Consider the following 10,326-nt stretch of genomic DNA (forward strand, 5'->3'; position numbering starts at 1 on the left):
CTTTCTACTGGCAGCTGGGAGGGTCCTGCCAAAGACAGGGTATTATCGACCATTATTAATTTAGAATCAATGCCTTGCAGTCCTACAGTGGTCAGATCCTCACCTGGGTGGCAATAACATCAATAACCAAGGACCTAATAGCAGAATCACACCTTCAACCTTTTTTGCAGGTCTCATCCCTTCCAAGCTGGGCTGATCACCACCCTTGCTACCCTGTGCTGCTAGAGCCTTCCCCTTCCTCTAACCATATCTCTCTTATTCTCTTCCAAGGTTCATTCTTCCCATCTCTGAAGCCCTCTGAAATTGTCTTCAAGGTCATCTTCTGGCTGGGATACTTCAACAGCTGCGTGAACCCTATCATCTACCCGTGCTCCAGCAAAGAGTTCAAGCGAGCTTTCATCAGGCTGCTCAAGTGCCAATGCCACCGGAGAAGACGACCCATCTGGCGTGTCTACGACCACCACTGGCGAGGAGCCTCTGTGAACAGCTCAGTGCAAGACTCTGAGACGGACCTGAGGCCCAGGATTAACACTCTGAACAGCTCGTTCATATTTAACTCCTCCTTTCAGGAGAGAGCCGGTAAGAGGCGAACACTCAGCCTGAAGGGCTGGAAAATGCTCACTCCTTTCCAGAAACCAGCATCCACCCAACTGAAGGAGAAGATGAACAGCCTTTCTAACAAAATTCGGGGGGGCTCCAGCAAAGGGGGGGTGACAGCCACCTACAAAACAGAGGTGGAATCTGTCTCTATCGGGATCCCTCATGACTTCCCGGAAACTATTGACTATCAAACCTATGACTTAGATTGCTGCAGGCTGCGAGAAACAGATATTTGAAGCCACTGGGACAGCAGTCAATGGTTTCTTTAGAGGTGTCTAGCAGAATCATGAAGGGATGCCATCTGTGGGTCTGTCAGGCAGACTGGAAGCAGCAATCAGGTATAAAACGCAATTGCCCAAAGGTTGTCCGTGCATCTCCCACGCGGAGGTCGGCCCTTTCTGTGAGATTATGGATTTCTCAAATAAAAGCCAATGGCTTATCCCATTTTAATGAGCTGCAGCAGCAGGGTATGGCCTTAGGACAAGAGCTGTTTCATCCACTGGATGGTGATCTTTGGCTTTGGGAGGAGACGTGTAATTAAGGGAAACCAGGATCTCTCCTTTGCCTTAAAAGCACCACTGTAAAATCTAACGGAAAGATCTAACCCTAAAAGATGCCAACCCTGCCTTAGTATGATCATGTTTCCATCCAGAGGCAGCACCCAGAAAGGACCCAGTTGAGCAGTAGCTGGCAGATGATTATGTAGATAATGGGCTGGAAGCTTGTAAGTCTACAAGGCTGGACAGGACATCCAACAGATGCCTTTGCTTTGGATGGCAAGCAGACTGGTGTATTCCCAAGCAGGGTGGGGCAGGATTCCAGCTCTCAGTCACCATGTCTGCAGTGACCACAGCTTTGTCCTCTCCACATCACCTGGTTTTAGGCCAGAGGAGCAGTCCAGATGTACGCTGATGCCAATGGGTGTGCAGGTCTCTAATTCTGACCTGTGATGCATTTCTTGTCTAACTTTCCAGTGAAACACGTGCAACCCACCTTGCTCTAGTGCACACTCATCTGTGACATGGAGAGAAAGTGACTCCTTTTGGCATTGGTCACCCCCAATCTTTTCTATCTGCTTCTTGCTCTTGTTGTCTCCCTCAAACAACACGGAATAAAGACACATCCTAGGGGTTTTGCTCAGGTCCATAGTCAACCTGCAGTCTGGTTCAGGAAAGGTGGGATGGCTGAGATTGGAGCTCATTTCTACTACTAGTATAGAGTCCAAACTGAAATGGAGCTGATATGCAGTTGGAGCTCCCTCATGCAGATGAATATTTTCCCCAGACAGGATCATACCCATGGCTCTTCTTCCAAGTGTCTTCCCACATACATGATACAGCAAAGCCTGTGGTGGCTATCAACAATTGCCCTTGGTTATGTTGGCTAGCACGGTCAAAAGCCAGGTCAGTAACTGGGGGTTTATGTCCTGCTCACGGCTCCAGGAGAGCACCGTGGTCTCCTCTGGGGGCCTCAGGCAGGCTCATACAAACTGTGCTTTGCAACTCAGAAAATGGTCAACCAACTCTAATTAGCCATATGTTGCAGGCACTGGTTTTGTCACATTTCAATGAGCCTTGAAGAGCAATCATCAGGTTAAGCTGAGAGCAGCATCGAGAAACACGTAGGTGACGGAGGCAAAGTCTGGATGTGAGGTGTCAGGTGGCTAAGGAACAGGAACACAAAGTCGAGAGGTGGAAACATGATTCTGAATGCATCCTGGATGGAAACTAGTCCACATTATCACTGTCCCTCAAACCCATTAGGAGTCTTTCATGAATGAGCCTACAGCACATCTAGCTAATCCTCTTAAAGGGGGCTATCAAAGGAAGATGAAAGGCTCCCAGGCACAGCAAAGAGAATGTCATCTTTCTTCCTGCTGTTCGTTTGCTTTAAAGGAAATGAAAACAGAGAAAAAGTTGGATTTCTTTTATTTCTTACTTTTTTGCACAGTGCATACAGAGATAAGGTATCTGAAGGTGGCCCTGCCCCAACACCCTTAACACCCTTCTGCCCTTTACTCAGTGCAAGGCTCTAAAGTGGATGAATTAGTGCACAAATTCCTGCAGGGTTTGTCCAAATGTTTTCCTCCCAGCAGCAAACCCCCTCCCAGGCACATGGACACCATCGCACTTTACACCCAGACTCACTACTGCTTGCGTGTTCATCAGTGCCTGCAAAATCAGCCAGAGGTTGCCAGCTTGAGAGCTTCAACCCTACCAAGGCAGGAGCCCAACATACCAAGGGAACCTCCGTGGAGAAATGCATTGGTTTTTATCCCATTTCTTTGGCCTTCAGGGGAAGTGAGACCCTACAGTGAAAAAACTCATTTTTCAGTGTAAGGGCTACAGCTGCCACTGGTTTCCTGGGCTTTTGTGGGCTCCTGATAGGAAAACACGTTTCTGGCACTGGGAACGTAGCAGAGGAGGCATCAAGGAGAAGGCAGAGGGATCTGGAAGGTCCACCCACCTCTCAGCAGGCATGAGCACACATGCCACTGTTGGAGGGAGTAAATGCACCCACATCTGAATTTTTGCACCTGTTCTGGTGACACTGCTTTGGAGGTCTAACACATGCAGTTGCATAATGTAAGCAACTTGGAAAAACAGTTTAGGGTGAGCTGATACCAGTTTATCATCAGAAATTAAAGTCTATTCAAAGGAGAAGATGGGCATTTGCCATTAAACTCTCTCTGATCCTCAGTGGTAGATTTATCTGGTGTCTTCTCCGAGCCAGATACTCAGAGCACATGGTAACATCTACATCCGTAACCATAAAGATACACATTTTACTATATTTATATTTACATATATATGTGTCACCTCCCAAATGGCAGACATTCTTCATTCTTCACAGGGGCTTTTAACCAATTGCTGGCAGGCAGTTCATTGCCACGACTGAGCTGACTTTACGGTTACACTTAGAATCATAGAATAGTTTGGCTTGGAGAGGACTTAAGGATCACCTAGTTCCAATCCCCTGCCCTACAGGCAGGGACATCTTCCACTAGACCAGGTTGCTCAAAGCCCCGTCCAGCCTGGCCTTGAACACTTCCACGGAGGGAGCATCCGCAACTTCTCCCTGATCTTTTAAAATACAATTTTCTTTTTTTTTTTCCAGTTTTGAAACAATCAGAGTTACAGCCTCCAGCCCCCTGAAAGCATCCAGAAGGGAAAGAAAGATTCGTCTGGAGGTTTCCTGCCTCTACATCACAGTTCTTTACAGACCTACAAGGGAGAAAATGAGGATAAAGTCTGTTTAAGCACACAAAGGCATATACACATAAATGCCCAAATTCTGGCTCATCTACCTAGTGCATTTGATCTGGTCATGAGAGATACCCTGGAAGGTGATGTAGGAAAGTCTTGGGCTTTGCTGTGCTGCATTCTGGCAAAATATTTGTTTCTCACCGAAGCCAGAGCCCGCCTTTCATTTAGTATCTTGCACCAGAAGAAGCAGTGCCCGGACTGGCCTCTGGGGCTGTTTGTGTGGAGCTTCATCTAGAGCGGACAGGGCTGCCTCTGCTGGCAGAGGAGGAAGGAAAATGTATTAAATATGACCCAAGTCTCTAAAATAGTGCATTTCTCTTTGATTCCCCTTAATTTCCAAGCTCTTCCAGGTTTGGAAAAATGGGCTCAGACCTTCAGGAGGTAAATTTGGTCTGATCCCACTGTCTTCTCTTGACCCACATGGGTGTGACCAGCTGGGGGTATGGCCCCATCTCTCCAAAATTGCCGAGCAGGCCGTTTCTCAAAGCCCCCATCGCTTGGTTATCCAGCAGCTCTCACCTCATTGCACCAGCTTTGTGTCACTATCACGTCATCAGACCTTGCTGCTTCAATAAACCAAGGGTTGAGGGTGGTGAACCGCAGTTTTGATGTCAGTAGACTCTCATGAGACCTATTTAAGGGGGAGGGAAAGTCCCTGCCAGCCTGAGCTGGACTGCAGTTGGGTTGCATTACTATTGTTTACAGCGTGTATATAAGTGTACATTTTCTTTAGCAGACATTGGAAATTTTTATGTATAGATTTTTATTTTTCATCCCCAGATGTATTTATTAGCTGGAGTATTTCTGTTTTGTGACTCGAGTTCTGTCAGATTGATGTAAGCTCTATGAAACAGAATGCACATATTTTTGTTTGTTTGTACCAAATACATGCACAAACCTGTCTAAAACGTTGCTGTGAATTATTGCTGTGTCTGATTTTTACAACAAGGATCATAGGGGATGGGGCAGGGGGAAGAAAAACCTGCTAATTATCCACCATTTATTTTTTCTCAAAAACTTTTTTGTGATTTCACAAGGATAATTGTACGTGCAAGAAGTTACGATAAAAGCAAGTCAGAAGAGAACAAGCTCTATGTTCAGGAACAAGCTTTGGAGAAAGGATTTCACAGAATCATAGACTGGTTTGGTTTAATATTCAACACCTTCCACCAGACCAGGTTGCTCAAAGCCTCATTTAGCCTGGCCTTGAAAAGAGATGGTGAGGGTGGGCAGGATGGTCTAGAAACCATGAATTAATTACACCCATCTCCAGATAGCAGAGAGGGAACAGTTAATCATCTCCTGTCGGAGCTCAAGATGGGGAAGCACTGGGCAGCCCATCTGCAAAAAGCAGAATTTTTTGCCATGGGGTAAACTGGACACTGAATGTAGAGAGGGATAAAAAGGGGATGAGAAGACTTCACCCATCTGAGGCCCATTGGTGTTAAGGAGAGGACAGACAGAGGGAAGAGACCTCTCAGCTGTCAGTCAGGTTCATTTCTCCATTAATAAATCCTTCCAAAATTATTATTATTATTTCCACCAGCTAAAAATAGTTGCAGAGGGCCTCAACAGGAAAACGTAATGCAAAGGGAGTGGAGACTAAAAATAAAGTAAGAAATGAAGAAATTTCTGAGGAGAGGAGAGGAGAGGAGAGGAGAGGAGAGGAGAGGAGAGGAGAGGAGAGGAGAGGAGAGGAGAGGAGAGGAGAGGAGAGGAGAGGAGAGGAGAGGAGAGGAGAGGAGAGGAGACTTTTCCATCCAGGTTCCTTTGGGGCAGCAGCAGATGCCTCAACATGGTGTATTTTTTCATTTCAGTAAAACAGGTGCATTCATTGGGCAATATTTTGAGCTCAGCAGGGCTTGCCAAGTCAGGCAACAAAACCCAGTTATTTTTAAGGGCAGACAGCATATTTTGATCATTTAGCCTGGCCTTGTGTGTAAGCAGTACAGGAGAGCGAATTTTTACATCAAGCCCATTACTTCTCCCTGAGCCAGAGCATGCATTGTAAAATAATTCCTTTTTTTCTTCTCTCCTAAGTTTTGCATTTCAAGGACCTCTCATATTTTTGAGAGTTGTTGATTACTCCCCATGACCACTTTGTTTTTAATTTGCCTAACCTCAGCTCCCTACCAGTGGATTTCCTAGACCCTTGCCTGTTGAATGAAAATATCCTGCTCACCCAGATCCTACACTGCTGGGGATGTGGTCTGCAGAGAGAGGAGCTCAGCCAAAGCGTGGTCATTTAGAGGCTAATAGGAGAAAGGGGAGACTGGAAAGAAAAGTGAAACCACGTCTACTAGTAAATTAATCAGCGGGGAAATGTTTATTCCCCTTTACAGGCAGTTTGCTAACCAACTCAGTTTGCTCCCTTGCTCAGTTTGAAAAGCTGGAGATGGGGTTAATGCCCACAGTGCAATCAGGAACAGGTGGTGATTCACAAAACTTGAAATATAACATTTTCCTCGGGGATAAGGAGGAGAATCACAGAATCACACATATGGAACAGTATAGAAAATGGACTATTATGGCTCAGAGGAACCTCAGAAGGCTTCGCTCGCTCCAACACCTGCAGCAGGATCCGTCCTATCTAAAACGCTACCCAAGACAAATATTTGTCTGAGCTCCAGTGATGGAGAATTCCCATCCTTTCTTGGCAACTGACTTCAGTAATGGAATATTAGAAAGCTCATTACTGATTCCCACATCACCCACACATGGTGATCCAGCAGCTGTACTCGACACGTTGACTTTTGGGTACTGCCTTCTGGCTCAGGAGGACCCGGGGGACAGCCTGGGTATGAAGTTAGCCACAGGCAAGAGAGTGCTCTTGCCAAGAGAGCACAAAAACATACTTAAAGGGTAAAAACTATACATATTTATATTTGTATCTGTGTATATCTAAGCAGACATATTTATTTATACATATATATGAATAAATACCTATGTAAAAACATACGTATGCACTGTCAACCCCCCCTATATTCTAAAGCAACATTTAAAGTTGCAAGCTTCAGCCAGGTTAGAAATGAAAGCACCGCAGCAATCAAAGCTAAATTGGATTTAGGCTGTGAATCATCTGTTGAAGACTGGAGTAATAAACGTGGAATACAAACCAGCGGAAATTTACTCACCCATTAACATTAGTGCTGTCAAGGTAGCAAGCCTTTTAAACCCATAAAACTGCCCTGCTGTGATAAAAATGAGGTCACCCACAGGTATTCCCTTTTCCCAGTAATTTGTCTAGAAATTCCAATCCGTGTCAAGGCAACTTGTAAACGACAAAGAGCTTTTTGGGATAACGCAATGTAGCTGCAGTTGTGTCTTTCATGTTCTAATCGATGCGTGCTGGGTCTTTTTTTTTTCTTTATTTTCGTGTGTGTGTGTGTGTATTCCTGCCAGGTTTCTCTATTTCAGACACCTCCTGTGAAGACCTGGAAATGAAAATTCTGCATTTCATGAGGAGAAAAGCTCTTGCAATGGTATTCCTCTACTAGCCACACCACCTGATGCCTCCTGGCCATGGATGGGGATAGGTTTTTGGAACTTCCCTTTACAAAACCACCCTCCAGCCACAACAGAACTCAAATTTCCAATCCTTGTGGTGTTTCGTCAGGCTTTGTAGCAACCACCAATCTGTTAGGAGAGAGAGTTGGGGTTTGAGTAGGCAGTGCCGTGTCTCCAAGCACTGGTGCTGCTACTTTACTATGGTCAGATTTCAAACATATTTCAGAGTCAATGACAGCCCTTCAGGATTTTTTATAGTTTTGGGGGTCTTTTTTCCATCCAGAAAGTAGCAGCTGTGGAGGAAATATTCAGCCCAGGAACTGGATTGGTGGTGGATTTTTTGTGAAATACCCAAACGCTTTCTTTAAGATCTTAGATTTGTAGGACTGGCCAGTTGGATCTATCATGGGCAGAGCATATTGCCTTGCTTCAGTCTTCTTAAAGGTAAAGGAGAGAAGCACAGAAAGTCCAGCAATTTCCAAACTGTGTGAAATGTGCTTTGGGCTGTGTTGTGAAAATGGAATTGGAGAGCTGGGTGCAATAAACGGTAGATGATATCTCCAGAAGGTGCATAAAAAGTATTTTTGATGCCTACAGCCTACCCTCCAAACCCCAAGACATCTATTATCCACCAGCATTGCACACAGGAAATCTTTAAAGCTGGCTAAGTTTGGTTTATTGAAATGAAGAGAGCTGAACATTTTGCTCTAAACGCTTCGGTTTTTTTAGTCTCATGAGACTTCCAGATATGTTTCTGTCTCTAACATTTCTTTCCCACCCTCTTGGTAGGACTCTGTCTATGGTAGGCTGCCATAGCGACTGGGTGATGTGGTCCATCCTGCAAGTCAAGCACAGATCTGATTTTGGATGATACATTCAACCACAACAAATATCCCATTTCCTCATTCCCCTAGGGAAAAGTGTCCGTTCTTTGCCCAGCAGCTACTTCTGTTCCCAGCTTACAGATGAGGTGCTGGTTCCTGAGTCAATTTTCCACAACAGGTTTTCTGTCTTATTTCTCGGCCATACACAAATGTCTCAGGTAGCCTAAGATGGCACAAATGACATAAAAAAATCTGTATTCAGGCAACAATTTATTCTTTTTTTTTGCTCTAGATCTCAGTAATGAAGTTTAAACATCTGGCTCGTGCACTGGCACCTTCCAGAAATGGACATGTCTTAATCTGTGAGCTGAATCCCACTGAAGGTACCTAGGAGAAGAAAATCCACTTGTCGGGGGGGTCAATGTCACCACACATAACATGTGTCACCACAGAGGGACAGTGAGAGGATTGAAGGTGGAAAAAACAATTTGAAACTTTTACACAAGACGGCTACAGCTTCTTGGGCAATCTCTGGGCAGCCCCAGCCACAAGCTCGTCCTCCGTGGAAATAATTTTGTTCACAAATCGAAATTTCCCTTCAGGAACTGGCACACGGTGATGGCAAAATGGTGCAACTTGGTTGATTTAACGTGCACTGGAGACTAACCTGAAGATTTTTGTGTATTTTGTTGTATTAGGCTATGGGCAGAGAAATGATGGATGCAACTGCAGCATGGACAGTCTACCCAGGGGACTTACAAACGTCTGTCCCTATTCAGAGCCTGGGTCCTTCTAGCTGAGACCCCACTCTCTGACGATGGACACTTCAGGTGGGACAGAGGGAAAGAAAAAGCCTTAAGTGAAATATCCCTTGAAATATTCTGCCAGCTGACAACTGCTGCCTCAGGGACTTCTCAGCTCAGAGATCGTATAAATTATTCCAACAGCCCTTGATGGACTTTTCTGTCATGAAGGCACATAATTGCTGCTCTAACCCCTATAGACTTTTTGGCAGATGCAATATCTCATGGTTATGAGTTCCACCATTTAAATATAAGCCACGTGAAGAATTACATCCCTTTGTTCATTTTGATAATTGGGTTCGATTTCATTTAGTTTTGAGGAACAGTAAACAATCATTCACTATTCATCTTCTTCCTGACACTCCTGATTTTATACACCTCCATTGTTTTCTTCCTTAGTCATCTCTATTTTCCAGGAAAATGTCCTTTAACTTAATTTTTCTTTGGACATAAACAAGCCCATATCTTTGGTCATCTTTGCCAGCCTTTTTTGAACCCTTTCTTAGTCTATTTCATATAATTTTTTTTATTATTTTTTTTTTTAGCTGGGCTGTGATGTGCCAGGCTTAGGATGTGTGGAAAAACCCATAAGAGGGTGTTGGGTTTGACCAGTCATGTGGTAACCTTGGGGTCAAATCTTCCTACATGGAGGTCAGGGGAACAGAGCTGCGGGACTTAAATAAGCAAAAGAGTTGGGTAGGATAGAAGAAAGCAAGGACAGAATGAGGAAGGTGAGATGACTGTGGGGCTAGCCTGTCCTCTCCTGGAGGAAACAGACACCAAATGCGATAAGATGGGAAAACAGAAGCTGTCTAGGTGTGTCCAGTCATCCCTCAAAATGGGGATGGAGAAACAGAATAGCCAAATACATCCAGGTGCTAAAAATGTCCTTCCTAAAGGAGTGATTGGCTTTTTACAGCATCTATGGCCACCATGTAAGCTATAGGTAAGGCAATACCTAGGTGATTCCTTAGGCTGGAGTGGGATCCAGAAGTAAGACTCAACTTTTTGGGAAGCCTGGTAGGTCAGGCACAGACTGTGGGCCCTAGTGAGCTCAGTTGCCTTCTCTAGCCTCAGAAAGGGTGCCAGATGAAGAAACTATCCCCAAAAGTACGTTGATGCTCCAACCTCCAAGGCAGTGTCCAGGTTCTGACCAGGTTTAGCTCCAGCTCACTGGGACCCAAACACAGCAGCTCAGCAAATTCTGAGTCTCTAATGTTGACAAGTCCATCTCCGAGAGGAGAGCAACCAAAATACCAAGTAGTGGTAGTGCTCAAACCTGAATAAAAATGGACAAAAGAAGAGGAGAGGAGAGGAGAGGAGAGG

General features: G+C 45.0%; 1 pseudogene; it reads left to right on the top strand.

The window, feature by feature from the left end:
* The first annotated feature begins 225 nt into the window (after positions 1-225).
* On the top strand, positions 226-836 carry LOC104275242 (annotated as a pseudogene).
* The last annotated feature ends 9,490 nt before the right edge of the window (positions 837-10,326 follow it).

The sequence above is a fragment of the Apaloderma vittatum genome, unplaced genomic scaffold (genome assembly GCF_000703405.1).
Source record: "Apaloderma vittatum isolate BGI_N311 unplaced genomic scaffold, ASM70340v1 Scaffold44406, whole genome shotgun sequence".
NCBI classification, from domain to species: Eukaryota; Metazoa; Chordata; class Aves; order Trogoniformes; family Trogonidae; genus Apaloderma; species Apaloderma vittatum.